This window comes from Meles meles, chromosome 4, assembly GCF_922984935.1.
Source record: "Meles meles chromosome 4, mMelMel3.1 paternal haplotype, whole genome shotgun sequence".
Lineage (NCBI taxonomy): Eukaryota > Metazoa > Chordata > Mammalia > Carnivora > Mustelidae > Meles > Meles meles.
In genome coordinates, this window is record NC_060069.1 from 2,911,779 (window position 1) to 2,937,862 (window position 26,084).

The 26,084-nt window shown below is 42.3% G+C and overlaps 1 protein-coding gene across 5 annotated transcripts in view; it reads left to right on the top strand.

Moving 5' to 3' along the window:
• The first annotated feature begins 1,447 nt into the window (after window positions 1-1,447).
• PIK3CB (phosphatidylinositol-4,5-bisphosphate 3-kinase catalytic subunit beta) overlaps window positions 1,448-26,084 on the top strand; it is a 187,984-nt gene continuing 163,347 nt past the window's right edge. For 3 of the 5 annotated variants that reach the window (XM_046002037.1, XM_046002036.1, XM_046002041.1), the window contains exon 1: window positions 1,448-1,657. The gene's annotated coding sequence lies outside the window, so the exon portion shown is untranslated. Of the gene's footprint in view, window positions 1,895-8,688; window positions 8,833-26,084 lie in introns of all 5 variants that reach the window. The other 2 variants (XM_046002040.1, XM_046002039.1) reach the window with 2 other exon arrangements.

Genomic DNA, 26,084 nt, shown 5'->3' on the forward strand with positions numbered 1-26,084 from the left:
AGAGAGAGGGGAGGAAGTAGGCTCCCTGCTGAGCAGAGAGCCCTTTGTGGGGCTGAGCCAAAGGCAGAGGCCATAACCCGCTGAGCCATCCAGTCGTCCCTATTTTTTTTTTAATTAAAGATTTTATTTATTCATTTGACAGAGAGAGACAGCGAGGGAGGGAACACAAGCAGGGGGAGCGGGGAAGGGAGAAACAGGCTTCCTGCTGAGCAGAGAGCCCAGTGCGCTGAGTAGAGGGCCCAGTGCAGGGCTACATCCCAGGACTCTGGGATTATGACCTGAGCTGAAGGCGATGCTTAGCTACTGAGCCACGCAGGTGCCCTTCTATTTTACTGATTGATTGATTGATTGATTTGACAGACGGAGATCACAAGTAGGCAGAGAGGCAGGCAGAGAGAGAGGAAGGGAAGCAGGCTCCCCTCTGAGCAGAGAGCCTGATGCGGGGCTTGATCCCAGGACCCTGGGATCATGACCTGAGCTGAAGGCAGAGGCTTTAACCCACTGAGCCACCCAGGCGCCCCGCCCTTCAAAAAAACTTGTCATTGTGATGTCACGTAAAACTTTCAAAATATTTGTGTGGACAAACGTTTTTATTTTTTCATTAATGATTCTGGGCTACCTGTCTTGCTTAAAATTTCCCCCTCAGGGAAAAGTTATATTACTATTCTTTAAAAAATTTCCTCCAGGTTTTTTCCTCATTACTTAGCTATTTGCCTGAGCTATTATAGTAGCAGTAAGTTACAATAACTCTACAATATAACAGCTTTACAATAAGTTAAGATTTCAGCAAGTGCAATTCAAGCGTGCCACTAAGGAAGAGGGCCATAAAATTTCCCGGTCGAGGTCAAAAGGTAACAGGAGATAACTTATGCAAAAAGGGTTGAATAAACTGTTAAGGCACCGCATACAAATGTTAGTTATTACTACCGCAAAAGTGAACACACAGAAAACTAATCTTGGGCTTGGAAGGTTGGACTTTTGCTTTTATTACCATTAACATTTTTGGAATTGAAGGACCAGCTATGAGGCAGCACTCCATCTCCAGAACTCAAGACAGAGAAGTGGGAAAGGCGAAGGGATGTGCCCCGTGAGTCTGTCTATAGTTCCAGAACAGAAGGCCAACAAGAAAACCTAGGAACAGAGGGTGTCTCGGGACGGGGCTACGAAAGCCGGGGCAGGTGGCGGTTATCCGTTGAAGGCTGCCTGTTGGAGATTCCCGATCCCACGGGCCCGCGGAGCCCAAAAGGAGCCGGACCTGCCCGGCCCTAAATGCAGCCAGAGAGGACGAGGCGACGATTCGGCGTTCTCCCCGGCGGGGCCAGTCCCGCGGGTCTGGCGGCGGCTGCTGCAGCGCCGGGGATTGGTCCGAGTAGCGCAGGGGGCGGGGCGAGGGCTGCTGGGAGGCCGGCCTGGGAGATGCGCGCGCGCCCGGACACGGCGGCGGCGCGCGCGTGCTCTGTCGGTCGGTGCGGCGGCGGTGGCTGTGGGGGAGCGGGCCATGGCTGTGGGTGGCGGGCCGGTGTAGCGCCGCGCGGGGCAGGCGGGAGGCGACCGAGAGAGGCGGGGATGCGGGCGCCGCAGCTGCATGGTCGCGGTGGCCTGGGCTGCTAACCGCGTCCCCGGAGCCAGGAGTCGGCGGCGGCGGAGCACCGGGCAGGTGAGAGCGGCGGCGGGGGACCCGGATGCGGCGCAGCTGAGTGGCGGCGCGGTCGCGGCGGCGGGTGAGGTGCCCCCGCGCGGGCGGGTGGCGCGATCTTGCCTGCCTCAGCCTCGGGCGCCACCGAATAGTGTCCCCGCTGCGCGCTTCCTGCCGGCGCGAAGGACACCCGTCAGCCGGCCTGCGGGGGCGCCTCGCTCGACTGCGGCCCTCCCCGCCCTCCCCGGGCTCTCTGAGGTGAGAGGCGCTTCGCGGCCTCTGGGCGGCCCAGACCCGACCGAGCGCCCCGGGCCGCTGGTGCTTCTGGTGGTGTCCCTGGGGGCCCTCGCTCTCGTCTCTCCTCTGCCTGTGCGGACACCCGCGGGGCTCTCAGACCCTCAGGTGCCTTTTTACGTAGAAGCGCATTTTAGGGGCGGGATCCTGGGCTGTTGGGGTACGGGCGTGTTTTCAAATCCCAGCGCTTGCATCGACTGGCTTGGGGCCTCGGCCCAAGTCTCCTGATTCGTTAATGGGACTAGGAATGCGCACTTCAAGGGCGGTTCTGAGGCCGGGCAGGAGGACGCGCAGGACGGTCCGCCGCGCTCGGTGCGTGGTAGGCTCTTCGGAGCAGCCCTGGTGCAGCGTCTGTTCCAGCGAGCCGTTGCTGAGTCCTGGCTGCGGGTGTCCGAACGGCGCTGTGTTGCAGTGACCTCCAACTGCGGTTTCTTCGTGTTGGCTCCTGCTCGCTCACAGCGGCCGGAACACGGCCCAGCCTAGAATCATGGAGGCTCTCCCGCTAAGGCTCGGGATACCTGTGTCAGGCGCTGAGCGGGAATTGTAATACACGAGACGAACGGGTTTTAGATTCGCTTAGGGTGGAGGATGGTGGGACAGACAAACTGGAAGTGCTTTGCTGTGTAAATAATCTTAAGTGACACTTAACTGTCGCTTGTTACATAGTATAAACACACGAGGAGTCTGGAAACAGACTCCTTTTTCTGCATTGCTACATCCGACGGGAGTGACAAGTGCTTTTGTAAACATCATTGTGGCCAGTGTTAGTGTCTGGTGAAGTCATCATAATTCAGTCAGATGAGTACTTATTTTGAAGCCCCGATGAATGCTTGGAAATATGATTCCTAATAAAATCATCTTTAAGGAGTCAGAATTCTCAGCAGTTCATTAATCATTTGGGGATTTTTATGCAATGTAAGATGTTTATGGTAAAAGCAGAACTGTCTAAGTCATGATAATGTAGCTTCAGAGAGAGTGGTCAGGATAAAGATCTTAGTTTCGGAAGGTAAGTGTGAAAACAAGTAAAAATCTTAAACTTTTGGTTTCTGATGCATGGCGCGAAATAAAGCATTGCTTGATTTTCAAAAAAAAAAAAAAAAAAAAATCTTAAACTTTAACAACCAAAACTGCAGAGGTGCTTGAGTGGCTCAGCTGATTGAGCATCCCACTCTTGAGTTCCTCTCAGGTCATGATTTCAGGGTCCTGGTATCAAGCCCCCCTCTGCGCTCACACACAGTTTGCTGATCCCTCTCCCTCTGTTCTTCCTCATCTCTCTCTGAAATAAGTAACAACTTAAAAAACAAAAACCAAACTGAAATTGTATTTACTAAAGCAAAAATGACTGAAAAAAGCCTCTTGTTTTACACACCCTGATTTCATTCTCTGATGAGAGTCTTCCACCTTCAGGGTGTGTTTTAGAACTGTAGAAAATTAAGTTGGCTTTTAAAATTTTTATTTATTTATTTATTTGACGGAGAGAGATCACAAGTAGGCAAAGCAACAGGCATAGAGAGAGGGGGAAGCAGGCTCCCTGCTGAGCAGAGAGCCCGTTGTGGGGCTGGATCATAGGACCCTGAGATCATGAGCCAAGCTGAAGGCAGAGGCTTTAACCCACTGAGCCACCCAGGTGCCCATTAATTTATAGCCATTTTGTACCTCTCGCCTGTGTTTCCTAGTTTTCTTTAGAGACCCATCCGCAAAGGCTTTTGATCCAGCTTGTTTTTGAATGTGAACAAAATACATAGAAAAAGTTAAAATTAAGCCTTGTAACTTATGTTCTTCCAAATTTTGGTCTTTCCTGTGTCTAACTTCATTCAGACTGGTGACCTGACAGTAGAAGCATTTCTAGCCGCTGTGAAAAGGCCAGGGCTCAGAAGTCACATCTTGCTTCATTCTAGGCCTGGACCTGGGTTCCTATTAGCTGGGGCTTTGAGGATGTCACTGTCTTTTGGGGCCTCAGTCTTTTTATTTATAGAGTGTGAGTGGGTGTGTGTCACAAGGTTTGGGGATGGTGGTGGACTAGAGAATCACATTATATAGAAGAACCTTTCAGATTACTACACTTACAAGGTTTTCCTTCCCTTCACTCTTTCTTTTGTTGATTTTTTCTTTCTCTTGCTGAATTCAAAACATCCTAATGCCTGGGGGTATATAGCTCAGGGGCAGAGTATTTGACTGAAAAACCTCCTAATGCCTTAGTGCTTCCCAGCCATTACCTCTACTTTTTTTTTTTTTTAAAGATTTTATTTATTTATTTGACAGACAGAAATCACAAGTAGGCAGAGAGGTAGGCAGAGAGGGAGAGAGGAGGAAGCAGGCTCGCCGCTGAGCGGAGAGCCAGATGGCACGGCTGGATCCCAGGACCCTGAGATCATGACCTGAGCTGAAGGCAGAGGCTTTAACCCACTGAGCCACCCAGTCGCCCCCCCATTACCTCTACTTTTTTAAAAACATTTGTTAAATAATCTCTGTGCCCAACATGGGGCTTGAACTCATGACCCTGAGATGGAGAGTTGTATGCTCTAGAGGCGCCTTGGTGGCTCAGCCCGTTAAGCATCTGCCTTCGGTCCTGATCCCAGGGTCTCGGGATCGACCCTTGCATCAGGATTTCTACTCAGTGACGAGTCTGCTTCTCCCTCCTCCTCTGTGATCTCTCTCACTCTCACTGTTTCTCTATTTTTTTTTTTATTTTTTTAAAAGATTTTATTTCTTTATTTGACAGACAGAGATGACAAGTAGGCAGAGAGGCAGGCAGAGAGAGGAGGAAGCAGGCTCCCTGCTGAGCAGAGAGCTGGATGCGGGAGGCTCACTCCCAGGACCCTGGGATTAGGACGAAAGTTGAACGCAGAGGCTTTAAGCCACAGAGCCACCCAGGTGCCTCTCCTCTACTTTTTTCTACTTGCACTCTTTCTGGGTGCTCTTATGTCCACTGTCAATGTGCTGTTGACTCTCACATTTTCATCTTCAGTCTTGAACTTCAGATTTCCTCTACTGCCTGTGTGGTATCTTCACTCCATTTGTCTATAGGCATCTTAAACTGAACATGTTCATAGTGCAGCTCTTGATTTCTGTTCCTCAACCCATTCCTTCCTCAGAAGTCTCCATTTCATAAGAGCACCCTTCTGCCCCCGTTCTCCACCCACCCCCCTTACGTGAAAAATATGGTGGTCATCCTTAATTTGTCCTTTTACTTCTCTGTTCCCCCATTCCCCACATAATCAGTCCTTCAGCAAACCCTGTTAATTTTAGCTCCAGATACCTTTTCTCTTTCTTTCTTTCTTTCTTTTTTTTTTTTTTTTTTTTTTTGAGAGATTGATAGAGAACACTCAAGTGTGCAGACCTGGGGAGTGCAGAGAGAGAGGGAGAGAGAGAATCCTAAACAGGCTCCAGGCTCAGCAGGAGCCCAATGTGGGGATCCTGATATGAGCTGAAATGAAGTGTCAGACCCTGAACTGACTGAACTACCCAGGAGCCCCCAAAATACATGTCAAGTATATTTACTTCACTTTGTATTGCTACCATCCTCGTTCTTCTTGGGCAGTGGCTTCCTAACTGGTCTCCTTGCCTCTGGTCTTGCTTTTAGTATTTCAAACAGCTACCAGAGTGATCTTTACTCATTTTCCTGCCTTAGTGGCTTTTCATTACACTAAGAAGTAAATCCACACTCTTATACCTACATTATCTGCTAATTATTTTGCTTATTTTCTTATTTATTTGCTTATGGTCTTTTTTCCTCCAGCATACTCTAAACTCTGAGGGGGAGATTCTTGTTTGTGTTCCCTATGGTTATTTTTTTTTTTAAATTTTTAATTAATTTATTTTTTAATGTAGGCTCCATGCCCAGCAGTGCTAGAGCACAGGAGCCTGATACCAAGATCTGAGCTGAGATCAAAAGTTCAATCCCCTAACGGGTTGACTGAGTCACCCAACTGCCTGTCCCCCACCATGGTATACTTGGTTATCAGAACAATGTCTGAAACATTTAACTTATGTTGAATGAACGAATGTGTGAATGAAATAAGTCACAATCTTTTGATTGCAGGTACAGTATGTACTGAACAAACTACCCTTTTTGGTCCCAGATTTGTGCAAATGAAGGAGTAATCAGAGGGCATAGAGTTATTCTGTTTAGTCTTGGTTAAGCATTTAGACATTAAGCCATTGATAGCAGATGTGAATTTTATTCATTGTGTCCTGGTTCATTAGTATTTTTGTAAATAAAGAACCTAATAAGCTTAACAGGCTTTTGTGGTTCTTTTGAGACATTGAATTTTGTCCTTTACTGGGGGGATTGGCTCTAGAGTGTGGTGGTTTCATCCAGTATAACATACCAAATCCTTTAGGGTAGCAATTGGAATTTTTACAGAGAACAGGTATTTTTATTTCAATTACACTATTTTTAAAAAATCTGAGACCCTGCTTCTGTGTATCCAGCTTCTGAACTATTTGATTTGGAATTACCACATCCAGGGGATAAGTCCCTATCATTTGGTTTCTTTTTTTTCTTCTTCTTTTTTTTTTAAGATTTATTTATTTGAGAGGGAGAGAGCATGAGCCAGGAGAGGGACAAAAAGAGAGAGAGAGGGAGAATCTGTAGCAGACACACTGCTCTGTGTGGAGCCCCACACAGGGCTTGATCCCATGGCCCTGAGACCATGACCTAAGCCCAAATCAAGAGTTGGATGCTTAACTGACTGAGCCATCCAGACACCCCTCTTTTTTTTTTTTTTTTTAAGATTTTATTTCTAAGTAATTTCTACACTTATGTGGGGGATCTACACTAAGAAGTAAATCCACACTCTTTATACCTGCATTATCTGCTAATTATCTTGCTTATTTTCTTATTTATTTGTCAATAATACTGAGTTCAAGTCAATAATATTGAGATCAAGAGTTGCATGCTTCACCAACTGAGCCAGCCAGGTACCCCTCATTTGATTTGTTTTTAACTGCTCATTTGAGAACTTTGTCATGTTGTAGAAGGAGGGAGGTAAACTTAGGATTTTTACCCCCACTTGAGACCTGTTTTGTAGCCCTAAGAACTTGGAAGTATGAAAAGAAGGATAATGGAAAAATTAAAAGTGTGTAATTCCATTGTCAAAGTAGAAATACTAGGAAAAAATGTATTGGAGGAGAAAATCCTAGACTGGAATAATGATACTGACTGAACATTTAGTAGAAGAGCAGAAGAAAGGGAAGATAGAGAATGTCATTGATTTTTTAGGCTTGTGTGGGATAACATCCCTTACCACTCCTCTTCCTCACTTCCCTTCCCAAACTTTGTCACTTGGATTTTTTTTCCCTTGCTCTCTCTCTGTTCCATGATTGGTATGGACTGTTTTTCTAAGGAGTGCCTATGAGCCTTCTTCAGTAGTCTAATAATGTCTGCTGGAATGCTTTGTGAGAGGCCTTTATCCTTACTCCTAGTCAAGGTTTGTCTTCCTGGATTTTTTAGCCATTGGGTCTAGCTTTCCCTTTAGACTGGCTCCAGATTGGTTTATTTCCTTTTTAAGTTGTTGTTCTACTGTATATTCCATGGTAGCTTATTATCTCCAGGTTAAATAGTTCTGAGTCACAAGCTTCTGCTTGAGAGAGGGAAAATGAAAGGAATTAGATGTGTAGTTGGGTGTGTATAGTGTGTTTGCTCCAGTTGCTCTGATAATGCAGATTGTGTATCTAATTTAGACCTTTCTTTTTCAATAGACTTATTTTTTTATATGACTAAAGAGATTTTGATAAGACATTTCTTTTCTTTTTTTTTTTTTTTTAAGATTTTGTTTATTTATTTGACACAGAGAGAGATCACAAGTAGGCAGAGAGGCAGGCAGAGAGAGGGGGGGAGCAGGCTCCCTGCCGAGCAGAGTGCCCAATGCAGGGCTGGATCCCAGGACCCCGAGATCATGACCTGAGCCGAGGGCAGAGGTTTTAACCCACTGAGCCACCCAGGCACCCCTAAAAAGACATTTCTAAAAGGGGTGACATTGAATTTAAAAAATTTTATACACAGTAGAACTCAAAAATTTTAAATTAGTTTTTAAAAAGGTCCAGCGCAGTTAATGTACAGTGTTATATTAGTTTTGGGTATACAGTATAAAGTATTCAACAGTTTTATACATTACTCAGTGCTCATCATGATAAGTTTACTTTTTTTAAAAAATTAGTTTACTCTTTAATCCCCTTTACCTATTTCACCCATCCCCCACCCTCTCCCCTCAGGTAACCATCAGTTTGGTCTGTATAGTTAAAAGTTTGTTTCTTGGTTTGTCAGAACTCAATTTCTTTCATGTATAGTCCTGAGTTTTAACACACACATAGATTTTTGTAATTGCAGCCACCACTAACAGTATACAAAACAATTCCGACACCCCAGGTAATTCCCTTGTGTTACGCCTTTGTAGTCCCCTTCTTCCCCATTCTTAACACTTGGGGTTATTTGTTATTTATTTATTTATTTTTAAAAAAGATTTTATTTATTTATATGACAGAGAGACACAGCGAGAGAGGGAACACAAGGAGAGGGAGAAGCAGGCTTCCTGCTGAGCAGGGAGCCCGATGTGGGGCTCAATCACAGGACCCCAGGATCATGATCTGAGCCGAAGGCAGACACTTAACCATCTGAGCCACCCAGGCACCCCGGTTATTTGTTTTTTAAAGAGAAAATTTTTCATGGCTAGAATATGTTAGAACTGGAATCAGTGGATGATTGGTCACCCTAATTTTTTTTCTTTTTTTTAAGATTTTATTTATTTATTTGACAGACAGAGATCACGAATGGGCAGAGAGGAGCTGAAGACAGAAGCTTTAGCCCACTGAGCCACCCAGGTGGCCCCAGGATCACCCTAATTGTTGGTGTTCTTCTGGAAATATAAGTGAGATAATTCTAGTCTTCAACATGCAATAAAGTAATTATCTTTGTAGATACAGGATGTTTATAAAGGCTTTGAATTAAAAAAATTATTATATAACTTCTGTTATATATATATATTATATAACTTCTGTTATAGTTAATATATAACTACATTAATCCTATAATGTCAAGTTACAATAGGGACCATCTAACAAAGAATTTGGGGACTAAGTCTTTGATAAAATCATAATGGGTGGCATCACATATCCACTCATCTCCATCTCTCGTTGGTAAATCTAGACGTCCTGTTTACTGCTGTTGCAGGGTTAGCTAGAGATTAATTTTGTCAAGGCTTATGTTATGAAGTCTCAGTTTTTCTCCCTCGTTTCTCTCTAGCATTGTCACTTTCTGCTAATCCATCTATTTTTTCCCAGCACTTAAAATTGTTTTAGCTATTCAGTTTTCCTAGGGATTGAGAGGAGAATATGCTATCTGTATACCCGAAGTATATGGCTAACGTAGCTTTCAATCATCTTATTATATTAGTTCCAGCCTAAAGCAGTTAATAATCTAAAAACTCCATCATTTGCATACAAAATTCATAAATCCTTGCTCTGAGTCCTGGCTCCAGGATATATGTCTCCCCCACCTCTCTACCAACAGCCTCCTTATTTCCTGCGTATTTAAAGCTGCTCACTTGAGATTATTACTGGTTGACCCTTTAACTGGGTGTATTTACTGGTGAAATAAGGAGTGTTAATCTGGATGGTCCCCTGTATTGTGGTATTGCTAGAGCCAGATGTGCAGCTCATAGTCCTCTAGTGTAAGCTCAGGAAGAACTGACTGGCTCTCTCTGACTCTGTAGGTTGTCCTTCCCGGGTGCTGTAGTCACTTGGGAGACCACCAGGCAAACTTCAAGGGAAATCCTGATTATCCATGCCTTCAGGAGGAGGATTATGTGGATTAAAAGAAATCCATGCGTAATCCAGAAGCTTTATTTAAACTGCAGTTTAGCCACATTCCTGACCATAGTTTTTCCTTGCATTTCTAATAATTAATTTATAATATTTACTGATTTCATATCTATCTCCTTCTGCCATTTAGAAGTATTGGCTGTTGTGAAGTAAGGAAAAGATAGGAGGGGGTCAAAGGAGCTAGATAATGAACAGGCATTGCCTTACATAATTTGGTGTTGACTGGGTGGTTTAACCACAGTGCTTACTAGACCCTGAAGACCTGAATTCCATGAATTCCTTACCTGCTGAGCCACTGGTAGAAATTGGAGGTGACTATCAGCAAGAGGTCAAATTCCATTTTGAGATATTTATGCTCTACTAGTTTAAATGATTGAGCTTTCATGATTTAATAGTGAGTATTTCAGATCATCAGGATTATAAGTTTAATGCAGTTTGTAGTTTTCCTTAATGTTTATTTACTAATTTAGCTTATTGACAGTTTTCATAGGGGTTAAACCGAAGAACTGCAATTCCAAATAAGAGATGCTCAGTTCTTGTAGCCAGGCCACCCACTACTACCTCTGACAAGTTACTTACATGTAGTTATACAGTAATTTCTATTGAATAGTTGAAATATGGTCCTTTAAAATTATGGGGGTTTTTTGGGTGCAAAATGTGCTTTTTTTTTTTTTTAAAGATTTTATTTATTTGCTTGACAGAGATCACAAATAGGCAGAGAGGCAGACAGAGAGGGGGAAGCAGGCTCCCCGTTTAGCAGAGAGCCTGACTCCGGGCTCGATCTCAGGACCCTGAGATCATGACCTGAACTGAAGGCAGAGGCTTTAATCCACTGAGCCACCCAGGCACTTTTGTTAAATGTGCTTTTGTTAAAAAAGATTTTATTTATTTGACAAAGAGAGGGAACACAATCGGGGAGCAGCAGAGGGAGAGGGAAAAGCAGGCTCCCCACTGAGCAGGGAATCTTATGGGACTCAACCCTAGGATTATGACCTGAGATGAAGGCAGACACTTAACTGACCTGAGCCACCCAGGCGTTCCAAAAATGTGTTTTTGTTAAAGTTTGGGGATAGGAACTGTGGGCAGAAAGAGCTGCCTGAAATTGTGTATTCTTGAACTACTGATTTATAGTAGGTCTTGTGTTTAGGTACTATTTTTTTTTAATTAATTAATTTATTTTTTCAGTGTAACAGTATTCATTGTTTTTGCACAACACCCAGTGCTCCATGCAATACGTGCCCTCCCTATTACCCACCACCTGGTTTCCCCAACCTCCCACTCCCGCCCCTTCAAAACCCTCAGGTTGTCTTTCAGAGTCCATAGTCTCTTATGGTTCGCCTCCCCTTCCAATTTCCCTCAACTTCCTTCTCCTCTCCATCTCCCAGTGTCCTCCATGTCATTTGTTATGCTCCACAAATAAGTGAAACCATATGATACTTGACTCTCTCTGCTTGACTTATTTCACTCAGCATAATCACTTCCAGTCCTGTCCATGTTGCTACAAAAGTTGGGTATTCATCCTTTTTTTTTTTTTAATAAACATATAATGTATTTTTATCCCCAAGGGTACAGGTCTGTGAATCACCAGATTTTGTGTTTAGGTACTATTAAAATCATTCAGTAGGCTTTAGAAATCATTGAAAATTGCTGTTGTTAGGTTATCAGAACAAAAATTAAAATTTGTTAGCTAAAACTTAACTCTGCAGGGGTGCCTGAGCAGCTCAGTTAAGTGTCTGACTTGGGGTTTTGGTTTGTGGGTCCTGAGATCAAGCCTCTCATTGGATTCTGCACCCACAGTGGAGTTGGCTTGAAACTCTCTCTCCTTCTCCCTCTGATTCCCTTCCCATGGGTTCCTGTGCGTACGCTCTTTCTCTCTCTCTCAAATAAATAAATCTTTAAACCTTTTATTTTTTTAAAAGATTTTATTTATTTATTTGACAGACAGAGATCACAAGTAGGCAGAGAGAGAGACAGAGAGAGAGAGAGAGAGGAGGAAGCAGGCTCCCTGCAGAGCAGAGAGCCCGATGTGAGGCTTGATCCCAGGACTCTGGGACCATGAACTGAGCTGAAGACAGAGGCGCCCCTTGAGTCAGATTCTTAACTGATTGAACCACCCAGGTGCTCCTGTAATGGCAAAAATTTTTTGTTTTTGTTTTTTAAAGATTTTACTTATTTGACAGACAGAGATCACAAGTAGGCAGAGAGGCAGGCAGGGAGAGAGAGAGGGAAGCAGGCTCGCTGCTGAGCAGAGAGCCTGATGTGGGGGGCTTGATCCCAGGACCCTGAGATCATGACCTGAGCTGAAGGCAGAGGCTTAACCCACTGAGCCACCCAGGCGTCCCCTATAATTGCAAAAATTTTAAAGTAACTTAAATGTTCCTCAGGAGAGGATTGACTTAAAAAAGTAATACACTCATGTGATTGAATGCTCTGTAGCCATGAAACAGATGAGGAAAGTTTTTTGTCTACCCTCAACATGGAGCTCCCCCTCAGGACCCTACGATCAAGAATCGCACGTCTTGGGGCGCCTGGGTGGCTCAGTGGATTAAGCCGCTGCCTTCGGCTCAGGTCATGATCTCAGGGTCCTGGGATCCAGCCCCGCATCGGGCTCTCTGCTCCGCGGGGAGCCTGCTTCCTCCTCTCTCTCTCTGCCTGCCTCTCTGCCTACTTGTGATCTCTCTGTGTCAAATAAATAAATAAAATCTTTAAAAAAAAAAAAAAAAACTTTAAAAAAAAAAAAAAGAATCGCACGTCTTACTGGCTGAGCCAGTATGGCACTCAGGAGGAAAGTTTGTATGTACTGATGTGGAATGATTTTTCCATATAAATGGGCAAAGTTAAAAAAAAAAAAGAGATGTGGTCACAGTATGTGTAGAACCTTACTATTACTAGTTTTTATTTTTTAATTTATATTAAAAAATATATATATGTATTTTATTTGACAGGGAGAAAGAGTGCGTGTACACGTGAGCACGAGGGGGGGTGGGGGGTCTGGGTAGGGGTGGCGGACCAGGAGGGCAGAGGGAGAAGCGGAATCCCTGCTGAGCAGGTATCTGCCGGCTCAAGTGTTTAGATCCCAGGACCTCTGCGATCATGACCTGAGCTGAAGGCAGATGCTTAACCAACAGAGCCACCCAAGCACCCTCTCTGCCCATTTTCTGATTTGATTGTTTGTTTTTAGGTGTTGAGTTTAGAAGGTCTTTATATATTTTGTTTTTTAAAATTTGTATATATTTATTTTTTTACATAAGGTTTATGCCCAATGCAGGGCTTTTTGGCTATCACTGTTCAAGTCCATCCATGTCCCCAGCCCTAAGCAATGACTCATCTGTTTTATGTCTCTATAGATTTTCCCATTCTGGACGCTTCATATAAATGGAACCATATAATACGAAGTCTTTTGTGATTGGCTTCCTTCACTTAGCATAATGTTTTTAAGGTCATCTGTATTGTAGCATGTATCATTACTTTCTTTTTTGCTGAATAATTCTGTTTTCTTTTTAGATTCCATTAGTAAGTGTGTTTTGCTATGTATTAGGGTTATTAATCAGGAGATTGTCCATGACCTAGGTTTTCCTTCTGTATATCTTCTGGTTGTTAACATTTTGCTGTATATTAAACTCTTTTTTTTTTTTTTTCAATATTTTATTTATTTGACAGAGAGAAATCACAACTAGACAGGCAGGCAGAGTGTGAGGAGGAAGCAGGCTCCATGCGGAGCAGAGAGCCCGATGCGGGGCTCGATCCCAGGACCCTGGGATCATGACCTGAGCCGAAGGCAGAGGCCTTAACCCACTGAGCCACCCAGGTGCCCCTGTATATTAAACTCTTAAAAGTATTGGCAGAGAGAGGGAAATGGTGTAAATTTAATTTTTTAATTTTTTAAATTTCTTAAAGATTTTATTTATTCATTTGACAAGAGAGAGACATAGCAAGAGAGGGAACATAAGCAGGGGGAGTGGGAGAGGGAGAAGCAGGCTTCCTGAGGAGCGAGAAGCCTGATATGGGGCTTGATCTCAGGACCCTGGGATCATGACCTGAGCCGAAGGCAGACGCTTAACGACTGAGCCACCCAGGCGCCCCAGATGGTGTAAATTTTAAAGCAAGTTTAGCTGTTAGTATCATTAGCAAGAATTTTAAAAGGAGTATGAAATTATGGGATAAATTTAGCAAAATTTGGAAGTTAGTCCTACATTTTATTTTTTATGGTTTTTCTCAATCCCTATTATATCTTACATTCATTTGAACTAATATGTGTATTATTATATCTAAACCTAAATTAAGGAGAAAAGTATGTAGAATTGGAAAAGAGATAGTTTCATACTCAGAGCACTTCTATCCTAAAACCCAGTCTAGATAAGTCTAGATGAGTCTCCCACAGAATTTCACGGAACATGTTGAGTTGCCTTACTTTAATCTCAGGTATTTTGCCATATGTATATTTTAAAGAATGATTTCTCAGTTAATCTCTGAGGCATAAAAGAACAATAAACTCTCATATGTTGTCTTTTATTTTATTTTATTATTTTTTAAAGATTTTATTTATTTATTTGACAGACAAAGATCACAAGTAGGCAGAGAGGCAGGCAGAGAGAGGAGGAAGCAGGCTCCCTGTCAAGCAGAGAGCCCGATGCGGGGCTCGATCCCAGGACCCTGAGATCATGACCTGAGCTGAAGGCAAAGGCTTTAACCCACTGAGCCACCCAGGTGCCCCTCATATGTTGTCTTTTAGAAAGAGGTTGGTTCCTGAAATGTTCTGTTTGTTTTTTGGCTCCAATCAGCTTTTTAAAAATTGTTTTGTTTGGATTTGGATTGTTTTCAGTTTTGGGCTATTATGTATGAAGCAAGTATGATTTATTTTTTGTGTGAACAGAAATTTTCCTTTCTCTGATAAATTGCCTAGGAGTGCAATTGCTACTTTGTCTGGTATTTACTGTTTAGTTTTATAAGAAATTGCCACAGTCCCTTTTATCATATAAGGAGTAAGAGGGACGGCTTATATAAACAGAAGCTAGCCGCAGTACGTAAACAAATCCTAGCTGAGCTGCTGTTCTCGTTGAAGTAAGTTTGGGAGTTCCACCTGCTTGATCACTACCTAGTGACTGTGCCACCCTTGTGTGCACTCTTCACCCAGACTGGAACTGAGGGCCAGATAGGTGAAATGACATTATTATTATTATTATTATTATTATTATTATTATTATTTGGGTGGACAGCAAAGCAGAGTTTAGTAAAGCTTATTGAGGAATATAGTACAAAGCTCCCAAAGAGGAAGGGGACCCAAGAGCGTTGCCTGACATTAGAAAATTTTTGAAAAAGGGGTGCCTGGCTGGCTAGGTTGAAGAACATGCAACTCTTTAAAGATTTTATTTATTTATTTGTCAGAGAGAGAGCGCGAGAGAGCACAAGCAGGCAGAGTGGCAGGGAGAGGTTAAAGATTTTATTTATTTATTTGACAGACAAAGATCACAAGTAGGCAGAGAGAGAGGAGGAAGCAGGCTCCCTGACAAGCAGAGAGCCCGATGCGGGGCTCGATCCCAGGACCCTGAGATAATAACCTGGGCTGAAGGCAGCGGCTTTAACCCACTAAGCTTTAACCTTTAACCTGAGCCACCCAGGCGCCCCTTTTCCAATTCTTTTTTTATTGCAAATCTTTCCAAAAATTTAAAGACTTTTTTTTAAATTTTAATTTTTTAAAAAGATTTTATTTATTTATTTGACAGAGAACACAAGTAGGCAAAGAGAAAGGAAGGGAAGCAGGCTCCCGCTGAGTAGAGAGCCCAACTCAGGGCTCAATCCCAGGACCCTGGAATCATGACCTGAGCCGAAGGCAGAGGCCTAAAGCACTGAGCTACCCAGGTGCCCCCAAATTTTTAAGACTTTAAAAAAAAGATTATTTACTTATTTGAGAGTGAGAGAGAGAGGGAGGGAGATAGAATGTGCCTCTGCAGGGTGGGGGAGAGGCAAGAGAATCCCAAGCTTATTCCACCTTTTGCGGGGCTTGGGGCTCTATCTCACGACCATGAGATCTTGACCAGCTGAAACCAAAGGAATTGGACCCTTAACCAACTGAGCCACCCAGGTGCCCCAGGACTTTTTGTTTGTTTGTTTTGTTTTGTTTTGTTACAGTTACAAGTAGAGCATTCCCTTATGGAGATGTACCATAATGTACTTAACCAGCCCCCTACTAGTAGACTTTTAGGTTTTCATCTTTAGCCCATTCAAGCATTCATTCAAGTAATGAATAAATAAGATTTATTATTATTATTATTATTTAAAATATTTTATTTATTTGACACAGAGAGACACAGCCAGAGAGGGAGCACCAGCAGGGGGAGTGGGAGAGGGAGGAGCAGGCTTCCGACCGACCAGGGAGCCGGATGTGGGGCTGGATCCCAGGACCCTGGGACCATGACCTTAGCCGAAGGCAGACACTCAATGACTGAACCACCCAGGTGCCCTTATTATTATTATTTTAAAATATTTTATTTATTTGACAGAGAGAGGGAACACAAGCAGGGGGAGCTGGAGAGGGAGAAGCAGGCTCCCCGCTGAGCAGGGAGCCTGATCTGAGCCCAGTCCCAGAACGCTGGGATCATGACTTGAGCCAAAGGCAGACAGTCAACAACTGAGCCACACAGGCACCCTTGAATAAAGAAGGTTTAGGTTTTACTTTGAAACATTTGGTTCAGATTCTGTATGATCTAACGTATGGATTACGACCACTGAAAGAAACGGGGAGGGCAGATAGACATACTGTAATAAATAGCTCAAATTCAGAATAGTGATTAACCCATCTGTATGTAAGGATATAATTTATGTGTTTGAGGGCACTTCCACAAAGAGCTATAGGAGTTGTGGAATGATTACATATAATATAAAGCTTGAAAGTCCCAAAATTTATTGTGAAAAGTAAGCCTCTGTTTCTCTGCCTAGGGATCCCTGTAATGTCCCAGTTTCTTGTGTTTTGATGATCGTGTTTTTCAGTGTCCAGTCACTGGCCAGTCCACTTGTTTTCCAGGGTAATCCCAGAAATCGCCAGTCTTCTTACTAGTTCCCTAATGTCAAGTTTATTTTTCTCCTGGCCCTTCCAGCTCTTTACCTTCCATTGGTCTCTTTTCAGGTCTTACTCACTCCAGAGTAATTTTGAATAAACAGGTGCCAAATTCTCTGGAGTTCAGTCTTCTTTTCAGTTCCAGCCTTAACCAGATAGGATGTCAGTTTAGTCATTCTTAGGGCTCCTCTGTCTGCTGAGCATGTTTAGTAATCATGTGGCTGGATGAGTACAATGGTGGTTCTCTGGAAGGTTTCTTTTCAAGCCTGAAAAACCACTGAAGGTTTTATAAACAAAGCACTGATGTGTTTATAATTGTATGTTAATCCATCTTTCTTTTAGTCAGTATAGAAACTGTTGCTCTGCTGATCTAATTAAGGAAATTCTGATTTTTTTTTGTAAGGGGAAGGAAGAATCTTTTTTTTTTTAAAGATTTTATTGATTTATTTGACAGAGATCACAAGTAGGCAGAGAAGCAGGCAGAGAGAGGAGGAAGCAGGCTTTAATCCACTGAGCCACCCAGGCGCCCCAGGAAGAATCCTTTTAAAATGGGAGGGGCGCCTGGGTGGCTCAGTGGGTTAATGCCTCTGCCTTCGGCTCAGGTCATGATCCTAGGGTCCTGGGATCGAGCCCCGCATTGGCTCTCTGCTCGGCAGGGAGCCTGCTTCCTCCTCTCTCTCTTCTGCCTGCCCCTCTGCCTGCTTGTGATCTCTGTCTGTCAAATAAATAAATAAAATCTTTAAAAAAAAAGTAAAATGGGAAGTGGATTTCCTAATGCTGATTTTTTTTATACTTAATGAGTTTGCTAAAGGCTGCTTACAGTATACCTAGGAAAGAAAAAGAATTCCTGAGGAGGGGTGCCTGGGTGACTCAGTTGGTTCAGCACTTGCCTTCCACTCCAGCAATATGTCAGGGTCCTGGGATTGAGCTCTGCGTTGGGCTCTCTGCTCAGTGGGTAGTCTATTTTTCTCCCTCTCCCCTGTGCTCTTGCTCTCTCCCTCTCTCAAATAAATAAATCAAATCTTTAAAGAAAAAAAGTTCTTAAGGAATTGTGTATCTTGCATTTAATGATCAGATTTTGTTTTATTTTGTGGGACTTTTTTTTTTTTTAAGATTTTATTTATTTATTTAACAGAGAGAGAGAGAGAGGAGAGAGCATAAGCAGCCGGAGCTGCAGGCAGAGGGAGAGGCAGAAGCAGGCTCCTTGTTCAGCAGAGAGCCAGATGCAGGGCTCAGTTCTAGGACCCTGGGATCATTATCTGAGGTGAAGGCAGACACTCAACTGACCAAGCCACCCAGGTGCCCCTGTAGAGCTGTTCTTAACAGTTGGTGAGATTATCACATGAGTATAATGTTATATCTATTTAAAAGCCGGGGCGCCTGGGTGGCTCAGTGGGTTAAAGCCTCTGCCTTCAGCTCAGGTCATGATCCCATGGTCCCGGAATTGAGCCCCACATCAGGCTCTCTGCTCAGCGGGGAGCCTGCTTCCTCCTCTCTCTCTGCCTGCCACTCTGCCTACTTGTGATCTCTGTCTGTCAAATAAATTAAAAAAAAAAAAAAGCCATTGAAGGCTCTTTGAATAGGTAATATAAAGTATAAATGAACCTAATGGGTAATACTTTCTCTTCTGTGACAAGAGAACTGGAAAATATGAAAAGTTATTTTCTAAACCATTGTATTACAGCTCTATAAACAATGTTCTAAGGTTATGTCAGAGTGAATGTCTTAGAATGGTTCTATATTTACAAGTTGTGTCACTAATGCAAAAATATTTTGTGATTTTATTTTATTTTTTATTATTTTTTAAAGATTTTATTTGTTTATTTGACAGAGAGAGAGACAGTGAGAGAGGGAACATAAGAAAGGGGGAGTGGGAGAGGGAAAAGCAGGCTTCCTGCTGAGCAGAGAGCCCCATGTGGGGCTCTGTCCCAGCACCCCAGGATCATGATGTGAGCCGAAGGCAGAGGCTTAACGACTGAGCCACACAGGTGCCCCTATTTTGTGATTTTAAGTACTAAAAGTTTAAGACTTCTGCTTTTATAAAAGTTTATAATAGGGGCTAGGAAATTATTTTGATGATTATAATATTTTCTAAAATACTGACATGGCTTTTTCTCCATAAGAGGTCAAATAATTTGTCAGGTTACTTCTGTTCCTATTTGCTTTTCTAGAAAATATAGTAACAACGTTAATCCATTTATTTTAAGTGATTTAACAGTAATTGAATGCTTTGCCAATATGTGAAATGCTAGTGAGCTGTGAGCTGACTATGGTCAAAATTCAGACCTTTGGAATGTCAGATGTGTTCTGCCAAGAGGTTGGGACTTTCTTGGGCATATAAGCTACCAAGACTTCCTGAAAAGTGTGGGAGAGAGCCTCTGCATTTTAGAGTTTCGTTTTATGGTATAGAGTACAGACCTAGAGAAGGAGGCCATCACTCTAGGGTGTACAGGCTGCTCCCCTAGAGCCCCAAGCTCCTTTAGCTCTGCCTTGACTTTCCCCATCACTCCCGAGAATTATTCCAAGAGCTTTTCCCTTTGTCTTGATTGCTAACATCCCATCGCAGTCCCATCCTAGGTCTTACTGCAGAAGGATCTCTTTTTCCTTGGTGTAGGTACTTTGCATATCCAAATAATGGATGAACCGAGACATAATGGTTGAGCATCAAGGTATTGGGCTAGGTTAGGACAGACATACTCATATGTGTCCTATCTTCAGTACTGTTATGATACTGTTTAATTTGATTGGGAGGGTGATGTTCATTTTTGGAAATGTAAGGTGGCATTGATTTAAAAAACAATGCAAATAAATACAAGAAAATATATTTTTTCGTATTCTAATTTAATTGACAAAATTTCAAGAAATTCATAAGCTGAGAATACCTGTTTCATTGTTAGTCGTCAGTAACTGGCACTCTCTCTACCTAGACACCCCACAGTCCTCCCTGCCCTTTTTTTTTTTTTTTTTTTTTATATTTTTTATTTATTTGACAGAGAGAAATCACAACTAGGCAGAGAGGCAGGCAGAGAGAAAGGAGGAAGCAGGCTTCCTGCTGAGCAGAGAGCCCGACGTGGGGCTCGATCCCAGGACCCTGGGACCATGACCTGAGCCGAAGGCAGTGGCTTTAACCCACTGAGCCACCCAGGCGCCCCCCTTTTTTTTTTTTTTTTTTTTTTTTTTTTAACAGTGGTTAAATTGTCTTGTTGCGTTGGAGGTGGATACTTTTTTTTGCCAGAAGACTAGAGCAGTGGGTGTTTCTTTACAGTTTAATTTTTTTTTTTAAGATTTTATTTATTTGTTTGACAGAGAGAGATCACAAGTAGGCAGAGAGGCAGGCGGGGGTGGGGGGGGTGGGATGCAGGCTCCCCGCTGAGCAGAGAGCCTGCTGTGAGGCTTGATCCCAGGACCCTGAGACCATGACCTGAGCCAAAGCCAGAGGCTTAACCCACTGAGCCACACAGGTGCCCCTAAGTTACTTTTTCGGGTCTGCTTTCCTTGTTCCTTCAGGGCTGAACATTGAAAAGGTCTAATCTAGTGTGGTCATACCAGGTCTGAATGTATCCTTTATTCTGCCTCTGGAATTGTTACAGGTATATTGTAAGATTTTTCTTTTATGCATTTCTATTAACTAAAGAACTGGCCATGGGAAATCTACTTTATTCACATTACACCTTTTTATATTAAGGTATGTGAGTATTTTCCTCTATCACTTATTCATGGAATGTTTATTGAGAGGATATATGGAATTTGCTGTGTGAGGCACTGGGGATGCAAAGTTGAAGGCTCATGGTTCATGACTTAAAGGGAATTTAAGATAAAGATAGACAAATGAACAGATAATTCTGAATTCTGATGCCATGTGGCAAGTGCAAATGATAACGCCTATCAGGGTATTGTGGGAGCACAGAACGTAGCAGTAGTTCTCAACGTATGGGAACCCTGGTGGTCCCTGAGCTCATGATTGATCTGTAAGGTCAAAACTGTTTTTTAACTTAAGACATTATTTGCTGTTCTTGCTTTCATTCACTTAAAAATATGTGAAAGAGTTTTCCAGAGGCAGTATTACTTGTGGTATCACAATAGATTGAATACAGAAGCAGAGATGAGAATCTGACTGTTGTCTTTTTTTTTTTTTTAGGATTTATTTATTTTTAAATTATTATTATTTTTTAATGTCTTTTTTAAAAAAATATTTTATTTATTTATTTATTTGACAGAGATCACAAGTAGGCAGAGAGGCAGGCAGAGAGAGAGGAGAAAGCAGGCTCCCTGCTGAGCAGAGAGCCCGATGTGGGGCTTGATCCCAGGACCCTGAGATCATGACCTGAGCCGAAGGCAGAGGCTTAAACCACTGAGCCACCCAGGCGCCCTTTTTTTTAAAGATTTTATTTGAGAGAGAGAGAACAAGAAAAGCAGACTCCCTGCTGAGCAGAACTCTATCTGGGGACTCCAGGATCATGACCTGAGCCAGAGGCAGGTGCTCAACCAATTGAGTCACCCAGGCACCCATTATTATTTTTTAAGATCTTATTTATTTGAGAGTGAGAACGTAACTGGAGGGGAGAGGGAGAAGCAGATGTCCCACTGAGTAGGGTGCCCTGCGTGGGGCTCAGTCCCAGGACCCTGTGATCATGACCTGAGCAGAGGCAGATGCTTAACTGACTCTGCCACCCAGGTGCCCCTATTTATTTATTTAAGAGAGAGAGAGAGAGAAAGAGTATGAGCGAGAAGGTCAGAGGCAGAGGGAAAGGGAGAGAGAATCTCAAGGAGATTCCACACTGAGTGCAGAGGCTTATGTGGGGCATGATGTGGGGGCCGTTCTCACAACTGTGAAGTCACGACCCGACCCAAAACCCAGGCACCCTTAGCTGTCTTCTATTAAGCCAGACATTAAGGAGATTTGCAGAAATATAAAGCAGTATTACTGTTCTCACCAGAAGTTTTATTTTGAAAAATATGGTTTTTAAAGTTAAAATATGTTTAAAAATAAAATGTTTTTTTAAAACCTTTTATTTACTTATTTAACTTAGAGAGAGAGCAAGAGGGAGCATAAGCAGGTGGAGGAGAAGAGGCAGAGATAGAGAATCTCAAGCAGACTGCATGGTGAGTGCAGAGCCTAACGCAGGACACCATCTCACGACCCTGAGATCATGGAAGATGAGGGCAGAGATAGATAGGAGATAATGTAGGTCCACTCAGGTAGGGTTACAAGGGGATGCTTTTGGAATGTTTTAAGCAAAGAATTGGGAGTTATCTGATTTATGCTCTCCAAAGTATATTTTGGGTTCCTCAGGCACAGTTGAATTTTAGAGAGCCTAGAGTAAGAGTCAGAGAGACTGATTAAGAGGGTGTTGCAGCAAAACAGCCAGGAAATACTGATGATGACTTAGACTGAGCCTGTGTCAGAAACAGTGGTAGTGTTGAGTAAGTTTGGTATGTTTTGGAGGTAGAGCCAGTTTTTTTTGTTTGTTTTGGGTTTTGTCTGAAATGATGTTTGAGGGAGAGCAGAACAGGAGGATATCAGTAGTTTACATTGTAGCATTATAAAAATATGGGAATCAATATAAATACCCAGCAGGAGTGGTACATCCACACAATGGAGTACAGTGCAGATGTAAGTAAGGAATGTGAAAGAGTTCTGTGAACGGATACAAAGTAATTTCCAGGACATATTGTTAATGGAAAAAAGCAGAGTGCAAAAGAATAACTATGTTACCTTTTATGGAGGAAAAGAGGGAAATAAGAATATAGATAAGTATTTTCACATTTGTGCAAGAATAAACACAAGAAATGTAGTCCTGAAACTAGTGAGATTGGTTTCTTATAGTATTTAGGTGGGTACTGTGTGGAATGGAAGGGAATAGGAATTAAGTAGTAGGGATGGAGAGAGGGATGCTTTTGTGAAGGTATCTTTTTGTGTAGGTCTGACTTTTGAAACATATTAATGTTTCACATAATCAAAAATAAATACATAGGGTGCCTGGGTGGCTCAGTTGGTTAAGCAGCTGCCTTCGGTTCAGGTCATGATCCCGGGGTCCTGGGATTGAGTCCCTCATCTGGCTCCCAGCTCCATGAGGAGTCTGCTTCTCCCTTTGACCTTCTTCCCTTTCATGCTCTCTCTCAGTCGCTCTCTCAAATAAATAAAATCTTAAAAAAATAAATACATAAAATCTATTAGGATGGAAAGGGAAAAACCCAAACAAAATAAAAACAAATGAGCCTAACTGGATTTCTAATAAATAACACCCACATTGAAAGGGAGAATAGGGGCACCTGGGTGGCTTAATTGTTAAGCTTTCTGCTCAGGTCATGATGTCAGGGTCTTGGGATAGAGCCCCAAGGAAGGGGGAGTGTGTGTCTCTCTGCTCAGCGAGGAGCCTGCTTCTCCCTCCCCCTCTGATTATGCTCTCTCTCACTATCTCTCTCTGTGTCAAATAGATAAAATCTTAAAAAAAAAAAAAAAAAGGATATATGCAGAATTTTGACTATAAACCCCAGGCTCAGAACAAAAAAATCTGTAAACACATACTGCACTACTGTTAGTGGAGTTTTTTTTTTTTTTTTTAATTAGGAATTCTGTAACTATTTTATGTATTTTAGGTTATTAATTTTTTAAAGAGAGTTGTAAATATGCCTTGAATGACATTGTGGTTGGATTAGAATCTGAGATCACTATGAATTGCTGGTCTTTTTAGATAGACACAGGAATAAATATAGATGTTTGTATGCATGGATTATCGTCATATATATCCTAGTTATTTCTGTCTGTTGTTCCTTATCATTTTCTGACAAAATAGAATGCATTGTTGAATTCTTGGATGTGGAGGAGAGGTTCACAGTTAACTAGGATGTATTTAGCAGGCATCTTTTTTTTTTTTTTTTAAGGTTTTATTTATTTTTTGGACAGAGATAGTGCAGCAGGGGGAGCAGCAGGCAGAGGGAGAGGGAGAAGCAGGCTTACCAAGTAAGGAGCCCAATGCAGGGCTTGATCCTGGGACTCCAGGATCATGACCTGAGCCGAAGACAGATGCTTAACAACTGAACCACCCAGGTGCCTCTTAACAGGCATCCTTAAAATTCACTTTTCTCCTTAGTTCCTAGTTTTTACCAGTATTTGATAAAATTTGAAAGCACGCTCTGAATGATAAACACCTGGCATATAGTTCTTGGCATATATGAATAGTTGATTATTTCTAGTTTCTGCTTCTTGCTTCCTCTTCCACTTGGGACAGCCCAGATGGAAAGCTTGTGTGAGTTAGTGTTTAAAACACCATGTGGAGAAATGTCGGCTACGTTCTTAGAAGATGCTCTATATTCTGGGGCGCTTGGGTGGCTCAGTGGGTTGAGGCCTCTGCCTTCGGCTCTGGTCGTGATCCCGGGGTCCTGAGATGGAGCCTGGCATTGGGTTCTCTGCTTGGCAGAGAGCCTGCTTCCTTTTCTCTCTCTGCCTGCCTCTCTGCCTACTTGTGATCTCTGTCTGTCAAATAAATAAATAAAATTTAAAAAAAAAGATGCTGTATATTCTTATTTTTTGTTGTCATTATAACTCATAATTTCTTAAAAACAAAAAATAAAAGTAATAAAATTTAGCACTCCCTGAATTGTGTTTTAATTAACTTTTAATAGACACACTTTTGAAATAATTTTCTGCAGCATTCATGAAGTATTGAGATATTTTTAATTGTTTCATGTTAATATAAGATATTTCTGTAAGGAAGCGTGTTACTGGAGTTGTTTTTTCCTTCAAAGAAGGGAGTGAATGAAGTAAAATGCCTTTGGGGCTAAGAGAATATTAAGTGGGATTTCAACCATGCTCACAGTTTGCCTATATGTGTAGATTCTTCAATTCATTCAATGAGCCCTTTTGATTATCTGCCATTTGTAAAGGCACTTTACTAAGTATTTGGATTATAAATATGAATATGACTCTCTCTTTGTCCTGAGAGATTCACAGTCCAGTAGGGAAAATAAGCAAACTAATATTTGTAATGTAATGATTTAAAGCTAATAATATACTGTCACAGGTTACAGCAGGATCCTGTGCAAGTGAGCCTTTGGAAATTAGGAAAGGGCTCTAGGAGAAAATGTCACCTGAATTGGTACAGGTGCATAGGAGTTAGCCTGATGGACAGGGTGCTGGAATGAGCAGCAACTTAATAGATACCATAGTGTTTTGCATTTTAGGTAAATGAGTGGTGGATGATAGAATTCGTTAAGGAGGATAATTCATGAAAGGGGTATCTCATTGTTTAAGGAGGAGATATCATTGGTTGGCAAATTCTGCATGATTTCTTTCTTTCTTTTTTTTTTTTTAAAGATTTAATTTATTTATTTGACAGAGAGATCACAAGTAGTTAGAGAGGCAGGCTGAGAGAGAGGAGGAAGCAGGCTCCCCGCAGAGTAGAGCCCGATGCGGGGCTCCATCCCAGGACCCTGAGATCATGACCTGAGCTGAAGGCAGATGCTTAACCATCTGAGCCAGGTGCCCTGGGATTAAAAACTTTTTAAACATAAAAAAGTTAAGGGTGCCTGGGTGGCTCTGTCAGTTAAGTATCTGCCTTTGGCTGATCATGATCTCAGGGTCCTGGAATTGAGCCCCACATTGGGCTCCTTGCTCGGTGGGAAGTCTGCTTCTTCCTCTGCCTCTCCTCTCCACTTGTTCTCTCTCTGTCTCTCAAATAAATAAACAAAACAAAACAAAACTTTAAAAAGTTAAACAATGTAAACCTTCCCACCCCTAGCCCTCAGTCAGTTCTGTTTCTGTTTACCCCATTCCTCCAGCACACTTACCCCACTCAGGAAACTTTTTATTTATGTATCCTTCTAGGGTTTCTTTATGTAAATAAAGACAATAAAAACACAGATTCTTATTTCTTTCTATCTCTACCCTCCAAAACCCACCAAAGCCCCCATATTATACCTGTTGTTCTACAAATTGGTCTTCCCACTGTTCCCTTTACATATTGTGTTTCTTAACAATGGAAATTTTCACATCTTCCCGTAGAGTATGTTTAATTTTTTTTTTTTTAAGTTGCATGGTTTCCTTTTGGATACTTGATTTAACTAGTTCTCTCTTGGTAGACATTTGGGTGGTTTCTAGTTTTGTTTTCGTTTTTTTTTTTTTTTTTTTTTCCTAAAGCTGCATATTCTTTATTTTTCTTTTTCTTTTTTTTTTTTTTTTAAAGATTTTATTTATTTATTTGACAGGCAGAGATCACAAGTAGGCGGAGAGACAGGCAGAGAGAGAGGAGAAAGCAGACTCCCCGCCGAGAGAGTCCA